The sequence below is a fragment of the Asterias rubens genome, chromosome 5 (assembly GCF_902459465.1).
Source record: "Asterias rubens chromosome 5, eAstRub1.3, whole genome shotgun sequence".
In the NCBI taxonomy this organism is placed as follows: Eukaryota; Metazoa; Echinodermata; class Asteroidea; order Forcipulatida; family Asteriidae; genus Asterias; species Asterias rubens.
Window position 1 is genome coordinate 8129495 of NC_047066.1, and position 16644 is coordinate 8146138.

Genomic DNA, 16644 nt, shown 5'->3' on the forward strand with positions numbered 1-16644 from the left:
TTACAGGGAATGTACTATTCGTTTCTTGGGGGTCTTTTGGCCCAAACTTTGATAACTGGTAACTCCAAAACCGAAAGCGTCAGCAAACTAAAATTTTGGATTTATTCATTTGGTATGATAGTGTATCACTCTAATTTTTTAAAAGAAGATCTGCGAACCGATGAATCACACCCCCCCTAATTTGGTACATTCTTACAGGCAGGGACTCTTCAAATAAATAAAAATTATACTTGCTAGATGGAACCAAGCTACTATTGTTTTGGCCGTCATCCATTTATAAGGTCAATCAATGAAAAAGTGCCTGTGTGTACGCCATTGGGGAATATGAGAACTAGAGGGAGCACTGGCCTATATACCCGCCCCGGTATGCGCGCGTGTGGCCATTTTGTAAGTTAAAAAACAGCATCACATAGTGTGTATTATATCAACACCAATGACGTGTATTTCACATTCAATGCGCGTACAATGTTCATCTTACAAAATGGCGCGCGTGTCTCCTTGCGGTCCCGTCACGTTTGTGCACGCAGCAAAACCAGTGCACCCTCTAGTTCTTCTCGATGGTGTACGCGCTATGCATGACTCTCAGCCAATGAGAGTCACAGTGAGGTCGTTTATTTGTGCATGCATTTTTTAACATCATACACAGGGTCCAGATTTATGTCACAACAAGGCCAATTTTACTGTAACTTTCAGCTGTGTCAACTGTAGGTTAACTTGTTGACGTTGGTTTGATTACATTTTGTATGCACAATAACGACATCACATGCAAACATGTACAATGCATGTTGTACACAATCACATGTAAATGTCATAGAGTCAGTCCACATGTAGTTCTTGGCCAGTCTATGTTTCAATCTAATTCTGACCCTTTCCATAATATACACAAACTCTGAGTGGACTATATCTCAACAGAGCAAGTCTTATTCCTCAACTACTGTAACATGTCCATAGCAGACGATAGCCAGTCTAATCAACAGTCCTTGTCTGTTTCAATCATGTTGCAATCTACTGTAATTGTGACCCTTTTCCACAATATGTGCACAAACTCTGAGTGGACTAAGACTATAGAGCAAGTCTATTTCTCAACTTCCTTCCTTGTGCACAGCAGACTATAGCCAGTCTAATCCACAGTTCTTGTCTATTTCAATCAATCTAATTCTGGCCTTTTTCCACAATATAAGCACAAACTCTGAGTGGACTAAGACAAAACAGAGCAAGTCTATTCCTCAACATGTCCACAGCAGACTATAGACTGTCTAATCTGCAGTTCTTGTCATGTGTACACATTTTGGTGTATACTGTTCGTATTGTGTAGTGGCACCACCCTGTAACGGCCCATACACAAGAAACACCCCGCAGCCATGCCACTTAAATTCACACATTAGGAAATGTAATATGCTCCTCTTGGAAATATGAACTTGAGAGATGCCCATAACACTCTGCGGTATTGTATGTTGTCGGAGCAGCGTACTACCGCAGTGTCGTCTATTTGGCCGTTGCTGTGGTGCACTGGAGCACGCTGTCAGACATTAGCGCACCGTGATGGGGAATGAATATGGTGTGATTTTCAAACGTCGGTACCGAAATTAGAGTTGCCGCATTGGAATTTGTTTTTAATTTCATCTGCTTGTTATGTGGAGCATACTGTATACTAATTTTCAGTGCTGTTGTTGGGTGTTCCCTTTTTTAAAATTCAATTCAATTGAAGTCACTTAATATACATGTAGTGTACATATTTTGTACAAACAGATGGCAGAATTTGTTTGTTAAGAAGAAGCCTTGTAGTAGAAAGCAAATACAAGGCACAAGAGGTTGAGTTGTGTTATGTGTTGTGTTGTTTGATCTGAAAGATAACTGCATATAATAAAATATAAAATAATTTGATATCCTTTAAAACCTTTTGTATTCAAAAGTTTAGGAAAAAATATCCGACTTCAGTAGGCCTTCAACTCCAGAAAGCTTTTGTGACTTGTGTACAAACCAACTTCCAACATGTCCTTTACTTACGGTTTCCTCCAAACTTTAGCCCTCCTTCATATTGTCGTACAATATAATTTTCCAGCTAGATACTGAACTGTTCAAAACCATTCAACCATGTAGATGCAGTCACAGCAGTGGATGATTGAATGATCCGAGAGTAGGAGGGTTAACTGTGAACTGTGTGGATACACTTACCACAGTGGATGATTGAATGATCAGAGAGTAGGAGGGTTGACTGTGTACTGTGATGCATTCACCGCAGTGTTTGACATTGAATGATCAGATAAGTAGGAAGGTTAACTGTGAACTGTGTGGATACACTTACCACAGTGGATGATTGAAAGATCAGAGAGTAGGAGGGTTGACTGTGTATTATGCACTTACAATGTAACACATGATATTAGTATGTTACTTTTTTTCAAACTGACTTAGTTCATCTATCATTCAAAACCACAGAGGATGATATTGAATGAATGGTCTATCACCTTGAATAAGAATTTAAATAACCCAGTCAGAAAATCTGCCATGCCGAATACTTGGCAAGGCGTTTTTTTTAGCGTCATGCTTGACGAACCTGAGCGCTCTATAAGAGGCCACTATTATTATTTTATTTTGTCTTTCTCTTTCACTCTCTTTTCCCTTTAATTCCTTGAAAAACACTGTACAAATTTATAGTAGTCCAGGCAGATTTTGTTTTGTTTAGTTAGTGGCAGTTGTTGCAAGATCGACACTTTGTGCAGTTCAACAAGTTCATTATAATATGCTTAGTGTATGGACCATTGTGCACATTTTGTAATGTATCCATTTGTATACAATTCAAAGCCTTTTTGGACATTATGCGTGCAATACAGTTCATGTTTACACGGTGCCTGCCCGTATGTCAGCAAATCCTGTTGGGTGGAGCTTTTACGTGGTTACATGTGTACACGTCTAATAAATATTTACATTTACATGCCATTAATGCACCCTAAAATTATCATGTTTTATTGATTCGCCTTAAAGATTAACGCCGTGGTTGTATGTAGCCATGGAGTGGTTTAAGGGTGTGTGTGTGTTTAGAGAATAAGATAACCTGAGAGGCAGGTTGCATTATTGATGGTCATGATACTGAATGTCCTAATGCAACTAGATTGCAGTAAATACTGTACACTTTAAAAAACTATATTTGAAGTACTTGTAATAATGATCCTGGCATTACATTATATTACAACAAGGCCACAGAGACTCTGTTGTCTTGGCCTTGGTGCCCATTAAGAAGTTTCCCATAGAACTTAAGATTTTCCAGTGGAATTGCCCTCTTGCAAAATGAAAATGGCCTTGCCCCCCCTCTAAAGATGAAGTTTAAGCCTGGCAAGGATTTATAACTAAGAACAAGTTGTTTTATACAAAGTATACAACAGTTCCGGCCTGTGAACATTTCAGCTATAGGTGCTTACACGTATTGTAGAAAGCGTGGAAAAACAGTGTCAGAGATTTGTTTTATGCTTGTTCATTTTGAACTCTAAGGTGGACAACTTCCTTGGATAATGCAAATAATTAAAACAAAAAATACATTTCATGCCAGTTTATTAGTCAGTGACATTTGCGTAATTTTGTTCAACCACTTTTGATTGTTTTAATATTGACCATTCATCAGACTTTTCAGTGGTCAATCAAACGTATGCTAAAGCTGTGTTCGCATTGGACTTAAAATGGTTAACTTACTGCCACAAGATGCTAACCTACCAATATTAAGTCCAAGTGCGAACAGTCGGTAACTTACTGGACTGGTAAGTTACCGCAACGGCGCTGTCTTAACAATGTTAACTTAACAGGGACAAGAAGTCCAATGCGAACGCGCCACTCTGGTAACTTAACAATACTGTCACGTGACTTATTTTGAAAAGGTCTGATGATGTTCGCACCATCGCGTGCAATACACGCTGCTCCGAAAATTTAAGGTTAAAAGCAAAGTTGTATTTCCACTGCGTACGCAGCGCGGGGAGCCCAAGCCTGAGCCGGAGCCCAAGCCGAGGTTTGAGAAAGACCCCTGTTAAGTTACCGGACACAAATTAATCCAAGTGCGAACAGCTGTTAATTTACCCAGTAAGTTACCAGACCCAAAAGTTCAGTGCGAACGCGGCTTAAGACTTGCCATGTTTGATGTAAACACTTTCCTTGTCCTTACCTCATACACCCCCCCCCCCACATCATTTATGATGGACACCCTTAATAAAGCCAAGGCTTCTGCTGATTTTTTACCCGTATTGTTTAAAAAAAATCTAAACAATCACAGCTGTTGGCAAAGATGGTATCTTGGGGTATACATGAAGCAGCCCTGATACTGTGATCTTGTAAAGGCAAGCCATTTTTCCTTTCAAGTTGCAACAAGGCAAGGGTCGGGCCATGGAAGTATTGCCTGTGTTGCTTCAGAAATATTAGGCCTGGAACATTTTAAATGGCATGAAGGCAAAGACTAGGGCATGGGGGCATTGCCTTTAATTCTTCTGTATCAAGTATCAAGTCTGGACCATTTCAAGGGGCACCAAGGCAATGGTCGAGGCCATGGAGGCATTGCCTGTGTTGCCTCTGAAGTATAAAGCTCGGTTCATACTCCCTGCTAATGCAAAGCGATTATTGACGTCACGACTCTATTTTCGCTGCAGGAGTTGAACACGGGTTAACTGTTGCAAAATATTTGTTGCAAATTTGTGAAGCCAAAACTTATAACACATTATTGCATTTACCGGAAGTATTAATCGGGCTTTGGGCCTGGAACATTTTAAAGGACACAATGGCAATGACCGGGGGCATGGGGGCATTACCTTTATTGCCCACTGTAAACTATCAATCCTTGACCATTTCAAGGGGCACCAAGGCATTGCATTGAGGTATCAGGCCTTTGCACAAAATGTACTATCAACGATTATTACAGTGATTTTGCCACTGATATGCTCCAATTTGATTTCATGTTTACACTTCACTTGGGGTGTTTTTTTCTCTCACATTACATGTCAGCTTCCCACTTGTGATCCCGCTAATTAAAAAAAGAAATCACAATTGATTTCTTCAATTGATTCTTTGTGGGCATAATGAGCCACATCCACTCATGCTAATTGATTGACTGGTGTGTTGCCCAATGCTTTGGGGGATAAGATCAGTATTGAATTTTAGAAGAAGTCAGAACAACACTTTGTTTTGTTAAATTTTGAGGGCTGGGAATTGTTTTCAAACACACAAAAACATGCTCAAGCCTGCATGTACAATGAATAGGTTACTCCTATGTCTGTTAGCTGCAAAACAAATGTTTTAGTACTCAAAAAGAGGGAATTAAATTAACCTTTATTACAAGTTCTTTTTCACACAGTAAACTCAATGTACGCTAGCAGTGTTCAAGTTGATGAACTATATGGACAGATCACTAGAAAGGTCTACGCTTCAACATAGCCAATGGCCCAAGCTGTAGCCAAAATTTGCCTTAAAATTTGAAAATTGAGTACAGGCCTGGAATTTTATCTTTGAAAGGGCAAGGCCATTTTCATTTTGAAAATAGCACTTCCATTGAAAAAAAATCTTAAAGTCTATGAGAAACTTTTGAAGGGGCACCAAGGCCAAGACCAGGGCAATGGAGACCATGGACTCCGTGGCCTCTGTGAATATCCAGGCCTGCAGGTTGACCTAACTGGGGGCCTTAATCAGATATAGTCATGGGCTCCGACTCTGGCTCTGGCTGGAGCACTATCATCAAGTTTTGAGCAGTACATGTATGCATTGTGCATGGTTCTTCATCATGGAGCCAGAGAGATTAGAACTGGGGCCAATTTCATCGAGCAAAACATTTGCTTTACATCACGAAAATAGCTTGCTTATTTAACACATGTTACTGTCCAAATGTCATGCCATGTATGCTTGTGACTGGTATTTAGCTGTTGTTTACTTAGCATAACAACTGAGTTTAGTCTTGGCCAGTATTCTGATTTTACTAAGCAAGGATGTTTCTGCTTTTAAAGCAATTTTTTTTGCTTTATGCAGCTTTATGAAATTGGGCCCTGGAGCTGGAGCCTAAGTTGAGGTTTGGAAAAGGCCTACATGTACAATTTAAGGCTGGATCAGAAACAAAATAAGAAAGTAGTCTGGCCCCCTTTCAAAGACACCCCAAACTAGAACTATCATTGTCTCTTTGGGTATAGGGACCCCAACAAAAACAACCGTGGTGTGATAAATAAGTCTATTGTCATAATTTATTCATCCTGTGAGCTTTAAGTGGCTCAACCAGAAGAGGTGACAGCTTGACTGTGTAGTCTCCGTTCCACATTGATTCAATGGGATTCCTTAACAAGATTATCAATTTTCATATTTACGACTATGTACAACGCCCTTAGTAGGATGTTAAGCACCATAAATATGGGCCCCTGTCAGCGCGGCCTGTATTTTAAATGCCTTATGTTGGATAGGATTTTTATTCAATTACTTCTTAGCGTTTGGGGAAGTTGTTGTTGTTGTTGTATTTTGGTGGTGGGTGGGGTTTGTTTGGTCATCTGAAATTGACAAACATTACATTTCAAAGACTCCTTGCAAATGGTTCACTTCCATGTGGCAGTAATTTGACACTCGGCTATTTGGACCCCAATTGGATGTACACAATTATTATTATTTAACATCAAAATTGCAGCAAACAGCTGAATTACAATGGTATTAACTGAATTAAAAGATGATAAAAATCGAACAAAGTGACTGTACATAATGACATGTTAACGTATGTAGGTACGTTTGCTTTGGAATACCGGACCTTTCCTATGGAATAATGCAAATTGCACATCACGCATGCTCACAAACGCGAGTGATTTGGACTTGTTGACCCTTTACACACTTGTTTATACTGACCCTGTCAAACTCCTGGGCTTTAGATAATTTTTACAGGGAAAGAGTCGCTTCTGCTTAGGTGTAGGGGTACAGCAAGCCTTAAAGTAACCCACGACACCCACAGCAATTGCCAGGGTGCCCTGTGCTGTTGCTGTGGTGCCCTCATAGAAGTGCCCCTTACCCGAGGAACATTGCTGTGCCCCTTTAAGAGTGAAGTTCAAGACCTTGGTAAAGGGAACAACCCCATGGAATAGCACACTCTACTCCCATGGTTTCCCTTGCGATTTAGTACTTGATTATAAAGTTCAATAAACATTGGAAATCTCGTAAAGTCCAGGAAATAGCCTTTGAAGACACAACACACCGGTATGGCTTGTTTTGATAGCGCCCCAATCAAAATAAGCCTATTATGAACACACACAGTATTCTTGACATCAGGACATCAGTAGTTCCCCCCCCATAACAACACCCCCCCCCCTGTTTTATCAGCTAAAACATGGCCACCAAATTTGATAACAATTTTACAGGTAGTTCTTGTCCTTTGTGTTTATTGCAAATAGGCTCTGGATACCCTCTTTACTACAGAACAATGAATATGACTTCTAGCAATTACAAATAATAATCTTTTTTTCTTCACTTAAATTGCTCTAAAATTGTATATTGAGAACCTGAAATTTGGAGGATACAAATGCCTGTGACTAATGTAATTTATACAAACTGGACTTGTGTTGTGCATCTCTACATGTCCATACATATAGTGTACACACACTGACACTACAAACTGTGCAGCATAAATTTGCGCGGACAGGCTGTAAGGGTACATGTGCACTGGAGCCGTATAGTATACATAAAAACTGAGCCGTGTGTCATTGAGTTATGTTACACTGTGTGCCATCCATGATGACTAATTATGAAATCATTGCTGAATCACTTTAATGTATGGACATTTTTAAAGGCCCCGGCGCATTTGCATAATGCAGGTTTTTTTTTTGCTTTTCTTCTGCTGTGTGTTGCTCACATGTATATGCGTGAATTTAAAGATACCATGTAGGCCTCTTTTTCATTTGATTCAAGTACTTTTATATACATTACATAGTGTACACTGTGCATAATGTAAACTTTGCCCCATGCATTTACATGTAAGCACTGCATGTACACACACGCTGAAAATAATTGTTAGGGCTAGGAACGTATTGTCTTTGTTTTTGTTTTTTGGGTGGGGGGAGAGGGTATACACAAGACCACAGGCTCGTTATAGATATTTTTGTTTTAATGGACCAGAATTCTCTTTACAATTACCAGAATTGACATAGGGAAAATAAAATAGCCACGCAGTTTAACATTTGAATCTGTTTTAATTTGAATATTAAAAGCACTAAAAGAAGATTTGTTTTATGGGTTTTACATTTTTTTTAAAACCAGATTGGGGCCTGCGATCCGTAGTGTGGGCAGAAAACCCCAACTGGGGGGAAAACCCACGCAGTCAGGGAGGGACTGAAAAGCCAATCCACACGCAAGGCTGGGGTGCGGGGCCCTGGGATCCACAGAGGTAAAATGCGGGAAGAAAAAACACTCAGATAATCTGAATCATAAAGGCCTTTCCCCTAAGCTACATGTAGTAAACTTTTGGTTTTACCTGCCCAGGTAAATTTTAGTAGCCAGGCTTTAAAAGACAGACGTTCACACAGTCAAAAATAAATTGACACATTTTAAAAATTAATGGAATTTAATATGAGTATTTAAAAAAGTAAATTTATGTAGGTTGCACAGTTTGTAGTGGCACACAGGGCAAGTTGTAAAGTGGCTGCAAGAAAGAAAAAAAAACCAGTCTGGTTCCTTTCTCAATGCAATGAATACTAACATTCATTATTGTTAATTGGATACAGGGAACATGACCAAAGTGGTGGCAGCAGGTAATTTTAAATCATTTAGCTGGGTGCATTTTCCTACAATGTGTATTCAGTGCTTCGTACAGGGTACACATTGCAGGCCACAATTCACATTTCAATGGGAGACTTTTGAGACGCTGGCGGCAGCAGACATAACGGTCCTTTATTGCGGTTCAGTATTGTGCGCGCAGGTCTGAGCTTGCGCACTAACTGGCGAGAACTGTGCAAATGGACCTTCCAAAAGTCTCCCATCAGGTACATTTCAACAGCCATGGTTTATTACATGATTGTAACTGTAGGCAATTTTAACTATGACTCCACATCCACTATCAGCAGGAAACTGGAGCGTCAAGACAAAATATACAAATTCCTTTTGGTTACCCACTATCCCTCATCGCTGGATACAGAGCAAACCCACCCCCTTGCCTTTTACTGATCTAATAACTTAGTCACGAGGGGAGGTAGGGAAGACTAGAAATCTATTGATGTTGCCACCAGCGCTGAGTGAAGTCATGGGCTGATTAATAATATCGATTGTTATCGGCGGGACTCTGTTCAAATGCCCCCTTGACAAAGCAGGGAGCGTATAGGGATATAGTATGCAACATTATGCACTGCTCTCTCTCTGCGTGCGTGTGTGTGTACACATTGATATCTCTGCAACTGTGCATTACAGTGTGCTAATGTTTCAGAATTGATTTTCTGTCAACTGGAAAATATATATACATTACCATGAGCTCCCTATTTCTTCATTTCATTTTGGCACTGTGGTTTATAACTCGATATTCATTTGACCCGAGTTATATTTTATTATTAATATACCATGCACACAATTCCTTGTCATTTGATTGGTGGAACATGCATCACGTGTCATCCATTATTTTGTCTTGTGTTTACAGCAGTGTCGCAACAATGCTCTCAAATTCAATATTGGAGCCCAAAATGGATAATTATTGGATGCTCGGTAGTGTTGTTTTCAGACTTGAATCGTTCCTTGCACATTTGTCCAAATGAAGCAATGTTGTATTAGGGCGGGGGGAGGTTTGTCCACAATCCACATGAAATCATCGATGCTGTTTAAAATGTTGTCAATACAATTTTCGAGTGTTGGATGGGCAGGTTTCCCTGTATGTTTTGTATTTATTTTGAACAAAATTTCATGCATTGGCCCATAATATCACCACTTGTATTGGTGAAATCTGGCTTGTTCATTTCAATCTGCTAAGTTTACACCTCGTGTAACGAAATAGTCGCATATTTCACTTTGTGAAGTATGTGACAGTCATGACAGTGCACTCACATGCATCCAATATTTGTATAATATAATTTGTAACTGTTTGCTCGTTGTACATCAAAATTTGCAAAATGGTTTTAATGTACAACAATAACATCCTCGTGATTGATGTTGTACCGTCTTTACCACTGTTCCTTATTTGAGTTATGATTTTGTTCTTTCTTCTGTTCATGGTGTCACTGACAAAGTTTCCTTCCTGCAACTTAAGTTACTTAAAGGCAGTGGACACTATTGGTAATTGTCAAAGACTAGCCTTCACATACAGTTGGTGTATCTCAACACATGCATAAAATAATAGACCTGTGAAAATTTGAGCTCAATCGGTCATCAAAGTTGCGAGATAATAATGAAAGAAGAAAACACTCTTGTCACACGAAGTTGTGTGCGTTTAGATGGTTGATTTCGAGACCTCAAGTTCTAAACTTGAGGTCTCGAAATCAAATTCGTGGAAAATTACTTCTTTCTCCAAAACTATGGCACTTCAGAGGGAGCTGTTTCTTACAATGTTTTATACCACCAACCTCTCCCCATTACTTGTCACCAAGAAAGGTTTTATGCTAATAATTATTTTGAGTAATTACCAATAGTGTCCACTGCCTTTAAACATACATGTATTTTATTCATACTGAAAATGTGAACATAACTTCCTCTCAAAAGCCCTTGTGAAACTCTGCCTTTTTGCCCAGCGTGGCACTGATCAAAAAGTGAGATTTTTTTCCTTCATACTAAAAACTTTTTTTTTTTATAGTTATACATGATTAAATGTAACCATTGTTTTTGAAAGGGCAAGGGCACCAATGCATTTTTCCTTGGTAAAGGGCACCCTTCATGTACTGTATTAGGACATTTTAAATTGCTACTGTAGTATTTCAAAGGCACCAAGGCAATGACCTGTGGGCATTCAGGCAATCGCCTTCGTTGCCTCGTTGAAGTTTCAGGCCTTTATGACACACTGGTTTACCTATCTATTATAAAAAAACAAAAATATTAATTTCCTTCCAGTTGATCTCTAATGTAAGTGATATCACATGTACATGTAACTCAAATCTTTTCTATCCGCTTTCATGACTGACTCGCCCTGGTTTTTCATTGACTTACTACATGTACATGTTGTATGACGTAAAATAAACCAAATTTATCTATTTACTCATTTTTCCTTGATAATTAACATAAATTTTACATGTTTTTATAGTATTTGCAGTAATTGTGAATTATTTCTGAGGGTATGTAAGGTCTGTATGCTTAATTTTTGAACAAAGGGCAAGGGCACCAAGGCATTTTCTCCTTGGTAAAGGGCACCCTTTGAAGAAATTGTAAATTTTTACTGTCAGAGCATTTCAAGGGCACCAAGCAATGACCAGGGGGCATCGGGGCAATCGCCTCTGTAAAATACTTTTCCACAAAAATTTACAAAAGCAAGGAAGATGTGATGAAAATCTGCACAAGGTCATCCACTACAGTGAATGAAAAATGAAAATAGCAACAGATTTATAACCATCACTATCATTGCTTATTACCTGGCATATGGCCAAGTGTAATTCAATGTCCCCCCCCCCCTTCCATCCATCCATCCACTATCTTTACTTAATTAGAATAATTAATCAAGGCTACTACTCCGGAGTCTTGACTCAAAAAGCCGTTACCAGTTATTAACAGAGAATGACTGCATTTTTTTCTAATGATTCCACGAACATCAACGGCTAATTGAGGCATTCTCGATTGTGTTGTCATTTTATTTGTCACTCGGAAATTAATAAGGGTCCCTTCTTTTTGTTCTTCCCTTTCCCCCAAGCCTTGGTGCCCTTGAAATGCTACAGTAGAACATTAAAATGTCCTCAAAATAGTGTGCTCTCCGAGGAGAAATTTTTTTGGTGTTGGTGCCCTTGCCCTTTGAAAATCAAAGCATACAAGCCTGCTCCCTCTTTATTTTTTCGTGGTGGGACAGACCTGACTAACAGCTCTTAAAAGCAAGTGACTCCTGTGTCTTTAGTTAAACTGAAAACAATTGGCTCAACTCTGGGGCCACTTAAGACTAAATCCCATCAGTGGAGAGGTGCGTAGAACATCCCAGATGGTCTGATGGCGGACTTTTTAACACGGACGTTATTTTTTAAGCTGTTCTAAAATAGAAGCTACTCAGCCAGGGCCCGATTTCATAAAGCTGTTTTTAAGCAAAAAATACTGCTTGACAAATATCTTTGCTGAGCAAAAATTGAGTTGGCACCAGCCACCAGTCTCAACAATGTGAGCTTAATGTAATTTTGGCTGGTAACCAAGAGCAGGGGTCATCCATAGAAACGAGAGTCAAGAAAAATATATATCGGTTGTAAAAAATCCCCCCCCCTCCTTTTTTATATATTAGGTTTTCCTTTTTTTAATCAATTTCGAAGAAATACAAATCCCCATTGAAAAGGACTACGACAGTGGCAAGTTTGATGTACAGAAAAAAAGAATTGCCCACATAGGCTTTATTACATGAACTAGTATGTAAGTACATGTATAGCAGAAAATACATTAGAATATAGGAATGTGTACATGTATGCAGGAACCAGCTTTAGTAACATGATTGATAGTTGTTATTTTTTATGGCAATCCAGCGCCAAGTGATTACTCCATGAATCGCGTGACAATTACAGGAACATGAATTTTTAATCCATTTACATACGCACCTACCATACTATATCATTATTTCGCCGTCCGACCTTCAATTATAATAACATACATATTAATATGTATACAGCCTTTACGGGGGTAATTAAAAACGCAGGCGATCTGCGACGCTGATCAATTTGGGAATGACCAAGAGTTTATGGTTTTTGTAATAACAGAAACAGACGTTCGTCAAAATTCCCAAATCAATTTGCGAATGCATCTAGACTGGGACATTATGTGGGTATGTGCTGTATTTACTGTCCAGTCATCAATTTACACAGATTGTTATAGGAACACGTTGCCTTGGATCGGACGAGTTGGTCTTTGAAAAGCGTTTGTAACCGTTTGTTATAAAATGCATATTATTAGAAAGATATTTTAAAAGTAGAATATAATGATCCGCATAGTGTCACTCGAAATTGCGTGGTTTTCCTTTTACCTCGTCGACTAACATGGTCGGGTACTTATGGGAGTCAAATCTTTGACTCCCATAAATGGCCGACCGTGTTAGGTCGCAAAGTAAAAGGAAAAACCACACAATTTCGAGACATGTTTGTGGGGATCATCATTGGAATTTACTTTTAAAACATCTTTCAAACAATATGCATTTTATAACAGACGGTTACAAATGCTTTTCAAAGACCAACTCGACCGATCCAAGGCAACGTGTTCCTTTAATGAAAAACACAATTGACAGTCGCCAACGGGGACATTTCTAATATGGAACGTGCATGTAAATATCGTTTTTGTATTTTGTTTTCTTTCAGTCTGTCGTACGTTGTACATGTAGACCTAGTTTCCTAAGAATGATCTCCATATTTCTTCATTCCATTTTACCTTTTAAAGGAACATTACAGAATTGTTTTTTCTAACCAAACAGTTGCTGGTAGTGTAAGTACTTTATGTAATCCACCATATACATAAACTGACAAACCTATAGAAGTTTGAGATCGATCGGCCATGATATGGGTTACGAGAAAATAGTGAAAATAGACCAATTCTGTATCATTCTTTGGAGAAAAACAATTTTTTTGAACACCCAGCAGGGTGGATATGTGCGCATTACAAGTCTTATTATTATCGCTTTTATAAAATATGCACAAATGATTAAAAGCTTTCAAGTTGTCAATTTGTCCATGTTTTAAAGCACATGTGTAACATTTGTAATTGTAAAAGACCAGTATCCACACTTGATGAGACCAAATTAATATTTCACATGAAATAACAAAAATGTGAAAGTTTAGACTCAATCAGTCATGGGAGTCAACTTGAATGTTTTCAAACATTTGAGTTTTGGACTTGCAAGATCAAAACTAATTGTTTTACTCATTTCTATAAAACTATTGCATTTCAAGCAAAAATATTTTAAGGGAGTTTCCCAAAATTACCATTGATCTTTATACCATTTATTTTTAATCTTACCAATGTAATGCACGACCTTTTAAAAAAGTTACAAAAACAGAATTGTTCAGGATAAAAAGATGTTTTGTCAGCTCTACTAATCCTCATAATACCTTTAAATGATTGTTTAGGTGATGGGGGGGGGGGATAATGTCCCTTTAAAGCGATGTGGATTCTTGACCCATTTCTCGATATTACCATTCACGGCATGAACTCTTGAAAATGATAATTCTGTCTCTTTCAGGATATGCATGGCTTGAGTAAAGTGCATCTTATTCCAGTGTGACCCAATCATTCATAAACACGCACACTGTACAAGCGAGTTAAAGTGAAGGTTGTCGTATAAGTGCACGCCTGGCACTTAACAGAGGCAGCAGAGGCAATAACCTCCATTGCCCTGGTAGTAGACCTTTAGCATTCTGCCACCATTTTGGTCATGTTTCTTGTAACCAACAGCATTAATTGATATTAATGTAATCATTGTACAAAAAGGAACCAGACTATTTCTCCTACTGGCCTTGTTTTTTGTTAAATTTGTTTAATTGCGAGCAAATCAAGAAGACTGGATCTTGGTGAAGGTCTTATTTCCTTTGTGCCCTTGAAGTGTTCCAGTAGAAATTAAAAGCCACATTGTAGGGTTTACGTTAGTAATGACCCCTAAACCATGGTGTATTTTTTGTCAAATCCCTCCTTGTTATAAAGATGGTTACAATAGTAAGCATCATGTGAAACTCTTTTGGCCAGAAGTGCCCCTGTTTTAAAGTTACATTTCAATAAAAGTGTGTCGAAAAAGGCAATCACTGGAGATTCAAATGTCCATGGTGTCAGTTTTTTTGGATGTTGCGGTTGGTACCCACTGTATGTCCCCTCACCATTAAAGGGTCTGAGTACTTTTTGTAGGACAAAAAAACACAATGTCCACAGATTTACATTAAACTTACACAGTTTGAAGATAATGATGGTAGGAAATTTCCCTGAAAATATTACTTGCTGAGGTGCTGTAGTTTTTGAGAAATGAGTAAAACAATGTCTTGAAAATAGTTTTTGTCTCAGTGATCGATCGTGAGACGGAAATTATTTTAGCATGTAACATTCATGACATTGTTTTACTTATTTCTCAAAAACTACAGCAACTTAGCAATTAATATTTTGACGAACGCTTTTTACTATCATTATCTTCAAACAATGTAAGTTTAATGTAAATCTGTGACATTGTGTTTTGTGTTACAAAAAGTACCCAAATCTTTTAAACGAGGATGGATTTGATGTTCTTGATGAAAATACAGTGACAATTTCCCCCCTGTTATCTCAACGAGCAGACACTGTATCCAGCTAAAACTTTTGTAATGACTTTTATTATCTGTCTTGATATTGTGATATATAAATTAGCATAATGTTGCTATAAACCGAACAGACGATTCCAGAGATGCCAAGTGTTCTGGTTTTTATTTAAATTTTGTCTTAAAACATAAGTTGGTAAAAGTCTGGCATTTTGTCTACAGTAAAATTTGTGGTTATTTTATTTTCTATTTTTTTCCCCGGTCTGGCCCCATTGCGTGAGCAAATGGTTGCGGCGCGTGAGACAGACCCCAAATGCTGAGTCTCTTGCCTAATGCGTGAGACTTGGTAGGTCTGCGATTCGACCTTTATTATGAGATTAATTGCTCATGTTTCAGGATAAATTGTCTAAGTGATTTGAAGTTTGTGGATTGAGGTTGTTCTATCCTCATAATTGCTCTAAATTTAAATTAATAAGTTTTAAAAAACAATGTCTGGTACATGCGGAGTACATTGTAATTAAACTAAAGCTAGACTTAATTAGCATACATGTGTAAACACCATTGCTGGTTTTTTTGTATACTGTCTCTGTCAATTGCAATTGTATCACATACATGTACCCTTTGATACATTGACATCTTAGATTGATGACTAATACTATTGCAACATTGCTCATACTGCAACAATCTGAAAGCGGTGAACACGTTTGGTAATTACTCAAAAGACACATTCATAAATACCTCAGACAGTTTCGCTATTCCTATATAAAAACATGGGCGTGACACGCGAGCTTGCACCTGTGATAATAAGACAGTTTCTTCATTCCTATTGGTCGAGAGGTAAAATTATCAAGAACCAGGCCTTGTTGGGTTTAAACCACTAGTTGAAAACCTCTTCACCACTCATTGATTCCCTTAGTTAACGAGCAATGGAGAGCTGTTGATAGTATAAAACATTGTGAGAAACAACTCCCTCTGAAGTACAAAATGTAAAATATTATTTTAGAAAAAAAAGAGATAATATCTCACTAAAATATCTGAGAAAAAAATTCAGGGCAGCCTTTCTCAGGCATCTGAAAGCACAACAATTTGTACGCAAGTTTTTTTTTCTTCCCATTATTTTCTTGCAACTTATATGACCAATTCAGCCAAAATTTTCACAGATTATTGAATGCATACTGTACGTTGGGATACACCAATGGGGAACAGTGGTCTTTGACAATTACCAAACAAGTCCAGGGGTCAATTTCACAAAGAGTTAGGACTAGTCCTAACTTAGGACTAGTCCTAGGAGATATTAAAAACGTCA